The 16,814-nt window shown below is 29.0% G+C and overlaps 1 long non-coding RNA gene across 1 annotated transcript; it reads left to right on the forward strand.

The window, feature by feature from the left end:
• Nucleotides 1-463: 463 nt before the first annotated feature.
• On the forward strand, nt 464-15,515 carry LOC123290818. Its single transcript, XR_006534900.1, has 3 exons — nt 464-586; nt 5,124-5,128; nt 15,504-15,515. It is a non-coding gene; the product is annotated as an uncharacterized LOC123290818 (long non-coding RNA).
• Nucleotides 15,516-16,814: the final 1,299 nt, after the last annotated feature.

Raw genomic sequence — 16,814 nt, forward strand, 5'->3', positions numbered from 1 at the left:
ATTTGGGTAGAACAGTTAACAAATATTGCAGTCCTTAGTCAAGCACATAAATTTCTCTGGGGCCCATACTTTGGGGATAATTTTGTAGCTAAATCCATTCATACTTTATTAATGGACACTTTTCAACTGGTATTCGACACATTTTAAATCTGCAAAGACATCGTAAAATAAATCGAATAAAAATTTCTGTAATAGTGTCCCATTTTTGAACGCAAGGGCTAAAAACTTCGGAATCCAACCAACTCTTCTATAGCCGACAAACCCAACATAACCAACTCGTAATTACAATACTGCGAGTCTAAAATTTTCTATCTATTTTTTCCGGATTTATTTTTGCCGATTACCAAACTTACCATATACGTCACATACTATCGCGTTGAAAATATAGTATAATATTTACCAATCTACGGTTCTTCTTATCTTATGGTTCCCGAAAAAAACTAAAAAATTGGCGAGGATCTTCAAAATGCTTTAAGGAAAAGGAAATTTAATATAGAGTGTTCTTATATATGTTTCAAGTACGAGTTTAGGGTTCTATATCCGCAAAATTTGTTGGCGGTTTTTAGATTTTGTCAATTTCACTTGTGTAAATACACCTTTTTGGGTGATTCAATTAAATAAACTTTAAATTATGTTTTCTTGCCTTCAAAAAAATACACAAAATGTAAAATATTGTCAAGGTTTTCAATTCGGAATTTCAAAAATCTTGTTCACAAATTTTAAATTTTTTTTGTAATTTACTGAGATGTTTTTATAATGAAGCTTTAAATTACTTCTAAAACAATAAACAACACAATAAATTAATAGCATTGATTTGAAAGTGACATATATGTACAGAATTTTCAGAAAAAGTAATTTTAATTCTAAAACTTACAAAACATGAAAAGACACATTCAATTGTTATTCGATTTAAATTGATTTTATTTTTATGAGAAAGCTTTGCCTCTTGGCCCTATCTACTCATGTGTATTTCAGACCGAATTAAATAAATCCAAAAATTCCGCAGCTCTCGAACATTTGTTGGTAACATCATTAATAATAAAATTTCAAACTTTAGGAATATTGAAAATTGAAGGAAACGCTTAGCGATACTTTATATTCTCGCTTAAAGATCGCCAACGCAACGGAAGGTCTGAGTTGAATGTCTCTTTCATTCATAGTTACAATCAATTAGTCAATTACATTATAGCATCGACAGTTTATTTCAAGAACAGAAAAAGACAGCTTGTTTCAATTTAAGATTAATTCAATAAATAGAAAATAAATATATTCTAATTCTCACTATTAAAACTAAAAAACGTACACGTGATAGAATTGTTGAAAGAAGCGATCAAATAAATTTCAAATAAATCCTTGTAGATACGAAGATGATAAATGAAGCGATTTCTCATTTTTAAGTTTTTTATTTGAGTTCGAAAATAAATAACTAGCCGGCATTCTTTGAATGGGGTTATTAAGTTTGTCCTATCGTTGTACATAGGTCATAATTTTAATTATTCTGACTCACCCTGTAATTACATGTTATAAATGAGTGGCATTCATTAAATAAAATTATAATAAATCATAAAATAAATGGATTTTGATAACTTATTTTCATAGTGTACTTGAATTGAACATATTTATTACAATTATTAATAATTATTAATATTATTATTATAACTAAGCACTATTGGAATTGAAATAATGTACATTAATTAGAATTTATATGATTTTTATTAATATTTTATTCTGATTAATAAACTGAATTGGACTAAATGAATAATTTTATTGCATAAGAAGTAGTAATGAAAAAAAATTATATTTGAATCGTTTATAATAAATATTATACCGTTAATTAAACAATAACATTCTGAATAATTGATTAAAGAAAAAATATAAGATAATTGTTATCCTTAAACTTTTTGGGTTGGGTTTTGCATTGTTAAAATTTATAAAAGATAAATTAAATTTTTGCTTTGATTTTTGACTTTTTTTTAAATTCGATGAATTTACCTACGACCTGTTATACATGAAACAACCTGTCTCGGATTTTCAAAAGAAACGGCTATAAATATTAATTAAAAAGCCCCCATTATAATGCAAAAATAAAAGCCTTGATGATTGTTACAGGTGTGAACGAAGGTCATTGCCTTGCAATTATTTATTAAACATTTATGCTGCACATTATATTTGTATTGAATTTAAAAATCGTATAATAAGTAATTATTATTACGTGAACTTAACTGCCTACTTAAGTTTTACTCGATAATAATAATAAGAATACCTTACTTTAAGGCTGTATAATGAATAAATTAAAATAGCCAATTACCAACTATTCATTTTATATGTATAAGTACATGAATATAAAAAATATTATAGAGTGAAAATGAATAGATTATGAAAACTTTTACTCGTTTGCTCTTTTCCACGCAGCGTCGGTCATTGCAGGAATAATTTCAATTATATAAATGTATAATTATAACCCCATATAAACTGAAAGTAAAATAGTAACCAATATAATATATAATAATCTCCAAACACGCCCAAAATACTTAATGAATGCATTATGCTTGAGGGAGCTTTTGCAAAACTTGTTATTCCGCGAAAAACAACCGAGAATTTCATATGTAAAACGCTTAGAACAAGAACATATAGAACAGATATACGATCGGTAATGTTAGTCATCTAACCCAAAACATAAATGTATTATAAGCCGTAGTTGTCTCACAATCCTAATAAACTCAATTACGTCAGCACAAAAAAGCTGTGAAAAAGGGGAGAACATTTTTCGAAAAAAAATTGATATGAATGATATAAATTTATTAAGGAACTTTTCCGTAAGGAAGCATTTATGCCTTACGTAAGCAATCCAACCACCCCTATAGGAGAAAGTAAGAAAATCGTTAACCTCCTACCCCCTCCCAACCCTATAATGATATGACGTAAGAATTTTTTCACAACTTTTATAAAACATCAAAATTTGAATTTAACAAATCAAAGTATTTTTGAGGTTAAAGTCAAGCACCTCCTTAATAAAGGCCTAACTTTTTTTACTAAAGTACGAAAATGATTGGTGTAAGTTTCTCCTTAGTACGTATTTATTAAATATTTTACTTGGCAAGTTTTGGGAGTACACAAATGAATCAAATAAAAATAAAAACTTCCCAAGTAAAATATCACCTCACGAAAGTTTGTCATTCGTCAAATTACTTTTTGATATTCGGCCATTTCATCGGCTAAGATCGTAATATATCAAGCCATTATCATCTTGATGTTCAAACAACTAACCTCGTCACCTTTGTGTTGAACTACATTTTAGACTAGATTTTTAACATTAGCCAAGTTCTTCGTGTATCATAAATATTTTTAGTATACCAGTAAAGTCTTACTAAAATAATATTTTTATTATTGCAAATATATGAAATATAATTGTATACAAGAATAAAATTTTTAATAATTTAAAAAATGTTTATTGTAAATAAAAAGTATTTAGTTATTAAAATAATTTATTTTACATATTTACTTTAATCAGCTATAATGTAAATTATTTTTATAGAAAAAAATTAATATTATTTTTCATAAATATTTTTAATATGAAAATTATTTTTTAAATAAAATGTAGCTTATGATAATGAATTTTTTTAAATTTTAATTAATATTTTAATATTTACTTAGATTACATTTTTTTAAACACACATTAATACAGCTGCAGTATGGGTACTCAAGTTAAAGCGTTACCGTGAGAAATATTTCAATTCGAATTAATTTTGGTAAAAATATTTGTAACAAATGGATTTAAATAAAAATCGGATATATTCAATATAATATTTATTATTTTTATTTCGTGCGTTTACATACCTACACATCCACAGTATTTTTAATAATTGGATTTAAGCTTTTCGTGACAATATCGATTTTTTATTTTTAGTTTAATAAAATATAATACATTTAATTATATATATTACGCTCACCCTTGCCAGGCTCTGAAGTAGCTTTATAAGAATATTTGCGATCGGTGAATATTTATTTTCCTTTCATCAAAAATATTAGCCTATTCAATAACCAAGGAACGGAAACCCTCAAGTTACAAGTGATAACGAGTTGTTGAATTAAATAAAATTTAATTTCAATATTATGCCTAAAGGTACAAAATAATTTTTAAGGGGGGATCAGGGATTCCCTGACATCTTTGCTGAAATATGGGCAAAACAGTCTTAATTTAATCCCTTTTAAAGAATAAAGAAATTTTGCATGAAATTTTAATAAAATATTTCCCAAATTAATATTTCCCAATGATCAGTATTTTATTTTCAAAATTAAATCTTCCTAAATTTGTAATGGTTCTATCCTATATTAGATTTGAGCTTCATTTGATCATTGAAATTGGAGCTTTCAAAGCCTTAATTGTTCAATGTTCATGTTCAATTATAAATGAATTTCTGTTTGGACAAATATTGAACTTTTCAATAGTAATAAGTTTTCAATATGTCCCAACAATTCGATATATGATACTAAAGTATATACGATAATAATACGATAATATAATACTTAATTTTGGACAGTTGAAAGGCGATTTTAGAGCATAGAGAATAGAAAAATAGTAGAATAGAGAATAAATAATCGCAAGTTCAACAAACCAGTCAAGTGCGAGTTGGACGCGCACGAAGCGTTCCGTTTCATCGTACAAGATACAACACGAATAAGTTTTATTATTTGTTGTTATGGGGGCGTTAGTAATACACACTATGTCCGAATTTCAGACGGAATGACGGACGGACAGTGGAGTCTTATTAGTCCATTTCCGTTTGTCTGTCTGTCTGTCGTCTTTGATCACGATTACGCAAAAACGAAAAGAGATATCAAGCTGAAATTTTTATAGCGTGCTTAGGACGTAAAAAGTGAGGCCGAGTTCGTAAATGAGCAACATTGGTCAGTTGGGTCTTGGGTCCGTTTTCCCCATCTTGTGAACCGAGAGAGATAGAACAAAAGTTTAAATATAAAAATTGTTTCTTATAAAAAAATTAACTTTTGTTTGAAAAATTTTTTTGTAAGCATCACTGTTTACCCGTGAGAGCGCATATTATGCGCAAATTGTATAGTATGTATTATAAGGGAATATCAGTTATATATGTGTGACATGTAAGTATGTGTAACGTAACAGAGTAATCAACACTATCTATACATGGTATTTCAACAATTAACTCAGTCAATTATTTGTTTTCACTAGTTTTAACTATAAAATAGAGTCATATAAATAGGGCTTTAATTGTCAGTCTTCTCATTGGTTTTTAAAAGAATTAAACAAACAAGTTTGCTACTGAATTAGCTTTCAAAATACTACCTGGTAGTTAATGATAAAAAGAGAGGTACTTGTTCGATTGATTAAATAAAGATATAGTCAAACAAACAACAAATAAAAAAGAAAGAAATGTGGTCGTATCTATCTTCCATCCGTTTATGCTCAAAGACAAGATGTTTGCTTAAAAATTCCTTCATATATGAAGGAAGGTACTTAAGACATTACATCGCTAATTAACTTTAACATTTATACTTTACGTTATGTGTTATATTAACACTTCAAAAAATATCTTCTCTACAGTTATTTTATAAAAAATATTGCCATCAAAACAGGAGACGTTTTTAAATAATCTATAAATTTTACAAGTCATTTCCAAGTGTTTGAAGTCTGGCAATGAGGATTTTTTCTCAATGATTCCAATACAGCTACTAAAGCAATACTAAATGAATTCTTATTCAGTCGGAAGGAATGGCCAGTCAGGTGGAAGCATAGAAAAGTCTATTGAACATATCTATTTTGCCTTTGAATATACTCAACACTTTCACCAAATTATAATATATATTCAAAATATAGGTGTTCGTTTCATATTGGGTCCCGAACGAAAAGATCCATTTCAATATGATTTTTGTTTTGTTTTCAAAACAAGCTTTATCGAAATGATCGATCTTGAGGGGAAAATGTTCCCCGTTTTAAAGATTATCAACTTTTTTTCAATTAAGTGAACATTTCAGTTATGTAATGCAAGCGTAAATAATAAATTTTTGAAACTTTTTATATTTTCTAGAGTCTAGACTATGTTCTTACGATTCGTATGCAACTATAACTGAACACAAGCAGGCTGTCCATTTTTAAGTTTTTTGGTGCACAAAATTATTAATTTGTTGGCTAATCAGCTGAATTGTTGAACCCGTTTTAGCTGTGTCCGTATTTTGGCCATTTTTAAGCAACTAAAGAGGGCCCTGTAAATTTGGCATAGGTTTCAAATATTCGTCGTCTCACCAAAATCATAAAAGGCAGGTCTGCTCGAGTCCAGTATGACTTACATGGTCCAATAGACAACTTCTGGAGTAATATGTATTTAAATAAAGGAATTTGTATTGAACAGCTAAGATATAGTTAGATACAAGCACTTTTCAATATGTATTTGTTTAATTTTCTTTTTCTTTTTTCGGGACTAACGTATTTGTCTTCTATAATGAATAAGAACTGCGCCTTTGCAGAAATAGTTACCATTTGATTTAACAATTTTCTTTGTCTTTATTTAGACAAACAGGATGGGATTATTTACCACTGCCGATCTGCTCGTAGACGCAATAGTTTTTACGACTGTTTATTACTTCATTCTTTATTCATGAATAAAAAGTGATTGAGTAGAGACCAGGATTGAACAAAACGCGAAGATCTAGTTTTTACGAGCAAGAGTCTAGAATGTTACTAAATCATAGATGATGCCAGTTCATTGACATGTTTATTTTTCAAAATATTTAGCAAAACTTTGAATTCCACCTAAAATTTTGGAATTTTTTATTTCAGGGCCTAATAATTGTTTAGATTATTGAATAGTATCAATAAATACCTTTTTGATAGAATTTTCTAAGGATCTAATCACTTTGATAAAACTGTATGTTTCGGATTTTTTGCTTAATATATAAGAGTAGTAGTTGTAATACCAAGACCTAGACTCATTTTGCTCAACGTAAAAAACTCATCAGACAAGAAAGCCTTACTGCGTTTATTCGCTTACATCGTTGCTATAAAGTAATAACATGTTTAACAAACTTAAACCCCCCGCTAACTATAATTGAAAAACTCCCAGATACGAGCTTGTATAGTTACCAAGCTCCAAGCAGACAAACGATAATACTTGAGCTGTAGCAATTTCGCTCAATTAAAAAATGAATGTAATTGATAGCCCCAATTCCGAAATTACTTAATGTTATGGAATCTCTCGTGTACCAAACAATTTCATGGTAGATCCGGTACAGCACTAAACATTAATTTAAAACATGCCATACCTCCTGACTCGAATGATATAAATCTTTATAAAAAATATCTATTAATATGTTACAACAAAATAAATTTATGTATTTTTATTTTGAATATGGTTATTCGTTCCCCTAGTACTAGTAGTTCAAATATAAAATACTACTAGTTAGTATAAAGTATAAAGTTTTGATAAAGGTTGTGTTAACATTGGGTTTGGTTTAACTTGACTTGAGTTCAGTTTTTAATTTATGAACACCAAGTTAAAAAGGTGTAATTACATTGTTATAAATGTGGACAGCTGTCATTTGCATAGCTACACAGAGTCTATTTACACTATGTTGTCTTATGTCTTTGTGTTGTATGGGTTCGATTCGGTTTTTATTATAATATATATAGTGGATTTAGTTGAAAGAAATATTAGTTGTGTTTAGTCATTCATTATTGAGTCAAAAATAGTCGTGGGGAGGTGATCCAGCACATATAAATTATATCGTTTTCCAATTTCATTTTTATATTTAAAATAATTTGTAGGATTTTTAATTTGTATCTATTTACAAAATATTATACTGTTTATCTTAGAAATTTCAGTTTTAACTTTAAAGCTTTAATTTAAGAAACTTTAAAATTCCAAAAAAACTAGGAATGTTCCGCACATATGATATTCTACATACTTTCACCCCTTCCACTTTGAAATAAAAATAGTAGACATGATTCGTTATCCAACAATATATTGCGTTGGAATGCAATGTTTGAAAGGTAGCTGAAGCCTTGGTGAACTGAGCATCAATTATTTAAGATTGTCAAATATAAAATGCTATGACCTAATTTGCTATGATCAAATGCGATGGAATTTTCTCTGTTAATATTTTTATACCATGTATATGAAATATACCAAGGTATACTAAGTTTAGTCCCAAGTTTGTAACGCTTACAAATATTGATGCTATGAACAAAATTGAGGTATAGGTGTTCATAAAATCTCCTAATTAAAAAAAAGATAAGAGATATCAAGCTGAAATTTTTATTGAATGCTGAGAACGTAAAAGTGAGGTCGAGTTCGTAAATGAGCAACATAGGTCAATTGGATCTTGGGTCTTGTAAACCGTTAGAGATAGAACAAAAGTTAGAAAATGTTCCTTATAAAAAAATAAACTACTTTTGTTTGAAACATTTTCTTGTAAGCATCACTATTTACCCGCGAGAGCGCAAATTTTGCGCAAATTGTATAGTATGTATTATATGGGTATATCAGGTGTCAGGTTGGTTTAATCGGATTGGTTTGTAGGTCCATCTTTACTAAAAATCTTCCCAATTGCATGTTACCCATAAGAGGAGATGCCTATGTCACCACATTATGTGTAATATTATTTTGTTGTAACAAAATTGAATGATAACAGCGCCTATCTTGCATTTAATTTTTATTTTCTAACGAATCATTATCATTAAGTAAAGTACGTACCCAAAAAATTTTTTGGAAGATGAAATATGAAACTTGGATTTTTAAGGACCCACGAACTTTTGTTAACTAGAAAAAACACGAAAATCTTGGGAGTTTCTTAGAATTCGACTCAAATTGGTCCAGGATATCGTCCTTTATATAAGGCTTTGGTCACATACATTTTTGAGCTCACGATTTAGAAAATGATTTTTATCCAAATCGGAAATAAAAAATAATATTCTCTTAATTAAGAAAAATGTTTATTGAAACGAACTTAGACATTCTGAATTAATTTCACAAAGGCCTCCGTTAGATAAATACACCAAGAAAATCGAAAAATCACTATTTCTAGAATGTATTAATTTTTACAACAAACAATTTGATGGAACAGAGTATAAACTATTTCTTACCCAAAATGAGTACATAAATAAATGACACAATAAATGATAATTTATTATTCTTCAGGTAATCTGGTTAATAATATAATTTTTAAATACCTACATTTTATGTAAATTCTTAATATAAAAAAATTTTATGAACAAGAAGGGTCTGTAAATAGTTTGTACAGAATGTCATGGGGTATGTTCTCAAATGAATTTGATCGACAAATGGTTGCTGTTTTTTTAATTTCGAGAAATATCTATCTTCCGTCTTCTATCTTCCATCTTCTTCTAGATCTTCTAATATTATAGTAGTAAAAGTTTGTAAGAATGTATGGATGTTTGTTACGATTTCACGCAAAAACCACAAGATAGATTTTGATGAAACTTCAGAATTATAACTTATACATCAGAATAGGTCAAAGACTATAATTAGCTATAATAATGGTGGCCGAAAATGTAACGAAAAAAACAACTTTTCTTACAGTAAATATGTAAACCATTATATACTTATACATTTTAAACTAACTCCTATACTAAATTGCTGGCGCAGCGGGCTCCGTGGCTCAAGTCAGGTCAAAGGATGTCTAATTCTTAAAGGAATGGAAGTAAACTAAATTTTTAGGAAAGTTCTAAACGGGGAAAAGTGGGTTGGAGCTGCTATAACGTGATGGTATTTATTTTTAAAGTTGAAATTGACCAACGAAGCAGGCGGATGCTGTTTAATAAAACCGAAATTCGATGGTTTGAAAATATATTTCAATTGTGATTATTTTAAACAGCGATTGACGAACTAAACAAATTTTGGAGTTAGTTTACAAAATACTTGAGATAACAGCGATCAAAAACTATACAAAAAAATTATTTTTTAAATACTACAAATATTTAGGAATTTCAATTTTGTGAAACGTGGAGTTCTTAACAAAGCTACCAGTGCTTATAATATCGTCTATCTGATCGTCTTATAATAATCGCTAGAATTATTAGACTTTATGAAGTCGGAGCATTGACAATAATCATAGTCAAATTAACAGTAGTGCTGTCTTGCCTAATGCTTTGTTAATACCCGTAACTAGAACCTTAATTACATCACTTGACTACTTAACATTCATAACGTGGGTAAAAAATGAGAGACATTAGAAATTTGCAAGTTCGCAGCCGACTTTCTTATTGAAACTTTACCGACATTCATCCGAAGTGAGTGAAGACAAGCTGCTAGAAGACAAGCATAGCCTGTTAATTCATTCTTATCTATTCAAAGACATTGTCACCAATCTGAAGAAATTGCTTGTCCAAATCGCGACAGTCTTCACCCTGTGTGAAACAGGCAAAGAACTATTCTCACCTGAATCTACAAGGTTTTTTGTTCTTTGCGTTCTCGCCCATTAGAAAGATGACCTTTGGACTTGCAATATTTTCTGTTGTTATTTCTAATATAATCATCTCCATATGGTCGTAATTGCTCCACATAGAAACTCAAGTCCTGTGATTTAAATTAATCTTTCTGGAACATATTGTATATTCCTCTCATACAATAACATACATAATAAGTAAAGTTGTCAGCTGAAATACAAAGCTATAAATTAGCTTTTAACAAAAATAACAAAATAACAAAACTACTAAATAAATAAATAATGTTTTATAATATTTTATTACATAACAAACGGCGGTATTCTACTAATATATCAAAGTGAGGGGTTACTATTATATGTATTATTGCATTGTACATGGGGTAGATAGGGGCCCACGGTAAATAGATATGAGGTAGTTAACATCTGAAAAACATGCTACAAAAAATAAAATGTTTAGATATTTTTATAATTTGTGTGATAAGTTTTTATTGTGTTCACAAAATAATTTTTTATTTATGTGTGATGGTACTTTTTGTGTATTTATTTATTATATATTTTTTTCAAAGTATTTATGGGTTGCCACATAAATTTGGGTATGGTTGATTAAGAAATTTCAATTGAAAATTTAGTTTTTACACACAAACGGTTATTAAACCATATAATTCAAGTTTGCAAATAATACTAAATAATAGAAGAGATTAAACTATTAGCAAAATAAATAAATTTAGCAAATTATTTTTAAAAGCATATATTTCATTTTTTACAATGTACTAAAAAGAAAACACAAAAGCTTTCACAAAAAAAAGGATCGAAATTTATGTCTAAAATAACTCGTTGATGGTAATCAAAATGTCGACTATGACTCCTTAATTTAAAAGTCAAACAATAATCACTTTTCATTCGCCTTTTCCACGCTTCACCATACCCCTGCGCGGGTACAATCATTTAAAATTGATATATGTACATTATATAGAAAAATGCATGTGCATAGTTTTTATTGACTCCTGATTATCGAGACTCTACTGTGTTTTATTTTCTTTACGCAAGGAAGAAGAAAGTTCAATAATTTATTATTATCCAATTATTATAAAATGAAATCAAATTTTTAAATTGAAACGATTCAATAATTTCTAAATAATAAATGATACCTAATATTAAAAAAAAATTCTTGTTGCATGTAAATTTTTGGTGAAAAATGTTGCGTAAATGCTTTCGTGACAAATTTTTGCGGTATACCTTCAACAACATAAAATTAAACAAAAAGAAATTTTTAATAAAAAAAAAAGCTGTATACAATTTAAAAATGTGGCTGGTTAGTTATAAAATAAAATATGAATATATAAATCAACATACAAAACATAGCTAACGATGATAAAATCAACGGAACATTAATCTTACAATTCATGGTGTTTTTATGTTAATTGCTTGTGTTAGAGAAGAGGAGTAAAACCAACATCACATCATCATACCGAGTGATGTTACTTCATAATATTTTATACATTAGTTATAGGGTGTTCTAAAATAACAATCCCAATAATAATTCTCGGATATTTTGTAAAACTAACCCTAGTATTCTTCTTTATTTTTAATGAAATAAAATTTATAAAATATGAATTATAAAAAAATCTACACATTTTCCAGATAAGATCGAAGTATGGATCGTCCATTACCCAGGTGAAAGTTAAGATTAAACTACAAGAGATGCAAATAATCTATACGTAGTAAATTTCGATTTTTGCCCCAATATCCTAAACCAATTTTTTGTATTTTATAAAAAAGTATTTCGACTACCAACTAGTCATCATCAGTATGAATCAGCTAATCGTAATTACTCTTATTGAGTTATTATCCGGCAGTCCGCCACCAAATTAGCAACGAGTAACATACATAACGTATTTATAAAATACAAAAAACTTATCTAGGAAATTGGGGCAAAAATCGAAATTTATTTCGAAATATCCTAGAGTTCTCATTTATTATCTTCGATAATATTTATAAATCTATACATAGTATAAAAGAAAGTCGATCTTCTCGTCTGTTTGTTTATCCGCTAACTCCTTCTAAACCACGCAACGAATTTTTGAAAGAGTTATGAAAATATGTCGATTTTAGTCAAAGTTTGACTTTTTTGTCAAGTTTAACACATTCTTTAATCAAGATTTGACAGAGTATCAGATCCCACAAAATGTTTATAACGTCGAATTGGATTTGAATAAGAGAAAATAAATTTAAAAGTCATATATGCCCATTTCATTCATTTTATGGTTTATTTTGGAATAAACAATTGACAGGGAAAATGTGGTGGAAGCTATTCAAGCAACGAAAGACACTGAAATGTCCTGTAAGATATTATAAACTACTTTCAGGCAAAATTTGAAGAAAGTTTCGTTGGAATATTATTAAGATTACGGGAAGCAATTTTGTTTTCTTACTATTTAATTTACGCTTACTTTTTAAGCCAAATCATTTCCCCCTTTCCTCAGACTTTTCAACAACGCGTTTGATTTTCTCCAATTGTTTCTTAAATGCAATGCAGTTTTAGACAATACTTAAAGAAAAAATGGGCATTATGAATTTGTGTTTTTACACCACGATAATGCACCACCCCATACTGCACTCATAATTTGTGATTTAGTCAAAAACTCAACCCATATCGTTCCGCAACCACCGAATTCACCTAATTTGGCACCGTGCGACATCAGACTGTTCAGCAAGCTCAAAAGACCGCTCCGGGGACACCGTTTTGATACAATAGAGTAGTTTCAAGCTTCAGCGTAGACGGAACTGCATCGGGAGGGGATTACTTTGAAGGGGATGAAATTGATTTGGAAGAATAAATAAATAATTTTCCAAAAAAAATACAATGTCACCTTATTTTTTGGGCACAGAATCCTATCATTTTATACCAGTTATAAACTTTTTAGAAAAACTCTTCTGGGTAGATCACAAATTCTAATATTAAAGAGACCATCCTGTATCGCAAAAAAATAAAAGGAGTTATAATAAAAAAACATCAAGAAAGTATAAAGTATTAACTACTTGACTTCACTACTAAAGCCCCATCATTTTACATAAAATATATTATATGTATACATAAATATTTGTTTTAAAAATTTATGTATTTTAACATTTCATTCAATTTCATTTCACTTATAAACTCAAACACACAGTTTGAGTTAGAGTCAAAGCCAGTTCTCTTTAGTCCTCTCTCTCAAACATCAAACATTTACACACTTTTTTCAAGTTGTTTAATAATATTTTAGTATTATTACTCTACTGTTGGTTGCTCACTGGTATTAGTTGTATAAAATGATAAAGAAGCATATTATTTACTACCTATTTTAAAATGTATTTGAGATTCTTAGTTCTTTTAAAATATTGTCCGTCAAACATAAGGGTTGTACCAAATATCTATGTAAATGTAAACTTTGTACAATAATGAAACTATCTTGCCGCATAGATAGTCGTCGAGGACAGATCGGGCGAAAGACGGCACAGCTGCGTTGGCGGACGATTGAATTGCGTTTTAAGTAATACCTTATATTTAATATGTGCGTTAAAAATGGTGGCTGAGGATATCGACCTAAGTTGAAATATGGATATATTGTAAATATTAACGTGAAAATACTTTAAACGTCCCGATAGACTCTAGCCTCAATCAAAGAAACATTTAACAAGTGAAAACAAACAATTGACTCAGATAATTGATTAAATACCTTTTAGAGAAAGTGTTAAATGTTTGTTTACCTTTTCGTTTCAATATATATTCAATAGTATAGAAGTAATATTCAAATTTGATAAACGGGATACCGATCTTTAGTCATGTAATTGAAAAGAGAAATTCATTCTATTCTAAGCTTCAGGGACACTCTGTTTTGATGAAATAAAAAATAAACTAAATTCTTCATAAGAAAGCTATGATTTTCAAAAATATGGACTACTGTGGACTAATACAACAAGAAGCTAATATAAATATGTTCAAAAATGGCACATGTCTGCAAATAAAAAAATCCACACAGATCATTTCTTATAGATTTTTACCCATTAGAAACGGGTAACATATTAAAAAGCTTCCATGAAATCAGGTTTACTTGCAAAACTGATTTCAAAAATCGAAAATTTAGGGAGCTAATAAAGGAGACGTTGATTCAAGAGGGCACCTCGCAGTCTTGGAAATTATAAGCTGATCATATCTCAACAATTAGTTCGCCCTATTAGCTCAGTTGGTTAAGGCGTAACCAATTCCGTCCGCGGTATGCTTAAGGTAGCGGGTTCGATTCCCGCCTTCGCAAAAAATTAATTTAATTAATAGTTGTGATGGGTTGGTGTAGTGCATGGTTTATGCATGAAGGAGGTGCACTCAGCCTCTGAAATTAAGGAGCTGATAAATTAAATTATCAACGGAAAGGTGGTAAAACACATATATGGTATCGCAATGGGCTCTATAGACTAAGTGTGGCCTTCGTGGACAGCCAATATAACCTAACCTAATCTATATCTCAACAAATTAAGTATCGGATTAGTAAGTGATAACACATGCAGGAAACAGAAGATTGAAAGCGAAAATGTCCTCAAGGGACGTTCAAGAAGAAAAGAAGAAAAAGACAGCACAGTAAACATGTTTCAAAGACAAAAAAGGCAAACTGACAATTCAAAGAGTAGTAGCTTTCAATTCAATTTCAGGGGCCAGTATCATTCCTTCTAACCTTTTTTAAATGAGCTTTGCAAAAAAATTTGTTGTAATAATCGGAAATGGAAATTATTTTTGGATGCAGCACCATAATTAACACATACTGTACCAAAAAAAATTTATTATGCCGACGAATGTACTTGGTACAAATTTGTACAACCATTGTTTGATATTGAATTAATAATAATATTATTATTCTCCGTTTGATAGGAAATGAATCACAGAATGTTTATTTAAACATTAAAAAGAAATATTGAACTGTAAAGTGTATATGAGACGATACTAAACTAACTTACACTTCCATTATACTATTATAGAAATATTCTTTTAACTTAACATAAAGAAAACTATTTAAAAAAAACATGATATCATTTAATAGTAAATACATAACAGATTATATTATTATTAATCAAATACAAAACGTTTTTTATTTTATATTTTATTTTGATTAGAGTTAGTAAGTAGCCGGTGTTAGTTAGTCTTTTTATTAATAAAACTTTTTACCAAAAAACATAACCGATGTAAATAAATATCGTATACATGAATAAAAGTAAACAACACAAAAAATAACATCAACTACAATTATTTTTAGCGTTGTTTACTTCTTCTATATCATGTATACGATATTTATTTACATCTCTCTCGATTATGATTGGCGATTTTAATATGATACATACAGCGTAAACTAAATGTTGGCAAATATGTTGTCTAGTAATCTTAATTAAACGAATTGAAAAAAAAAAACACTCGAACCCGGACCTCTTGAAACGCCTGTTGTTCAGTGCCTTGTGTCGAAAAAGCAGATGTTCTATTTAATTTTCTTCGTTGCCAACGGTTATTGATAATAAAGATATATTCGAATCAAGTGCTAAACCACCTTCTTTTACCATCGGTTAATTTGCTGCCTGAGTGACATGAAGTTAAATTGTATTCATATTGATTCTATTCTTAACATTTAATTCTTCTTGGTATTATGTAATAAAATACCGCTACACACACTCATTAGCATATTAAAAAATTTATTGAATAATTGATTACATACTCAATTAATTAATTTTACAAAACATGTTCTACTAATAAATAATTAGAAAAACGCATTAAGGTCATTTTGATATAGTTCGAGGAAAATAAAGCAGGGGTACTAGACAGAAGTAGGTATGCAATAATATTTTAATTAACAACTTGTAGTTTAAAATATATAGTATAACTAGCAAACCCAGCCACGCGTTACTGTGACTAAGGTTCTTGTTATATTAAATTGTAGTAAACTATTCAAGGGGAACAGTGGGAGGACATGAAATCTGATTTTCTACTACCGTTACCCCTTAATACAATGAAATTATTATTTAAGAACGAAGACGGAAACGAAGACGGGTTAGCCGGCTATGCGAACACCAAAAATTGGAAAAGTAAGAATAATCGAATTTAACTGTATTTCGATAATTAATAAATCAATTTAGGTTATACCTTAGCCTCAGCAACATGTGGTGGTTATGCTATTAAGTTGTAGCTTATATGAAACGTTTGTATTTTTAACAAAGCTTCATCTATTGAATACTTACTCGATCCAGTCAACAGATAACGCCATTTGTTAGAATCGTTTGGAGCTAACAGATAATTGTGAATGTCAAATAATAGGCAAATAATTTGCAATAAAATATAATAATTTGCAATAAAATGATATTGTGAC

Source organism: Chrysoperla carnea, chromosome 1 (genome assembly GCF_905475395.1).
Source record: "Chrysoperla carnea chromosome 1, inChrCarn1.1, whole genome shotgun sequence".
Taxonomy (NCBI): Eukaryota; Metazoa; Arthropoda; class Insecta; order Neuroptera; family Chrysopidae; genus Chrysoperla; species Chrysoperla carnea.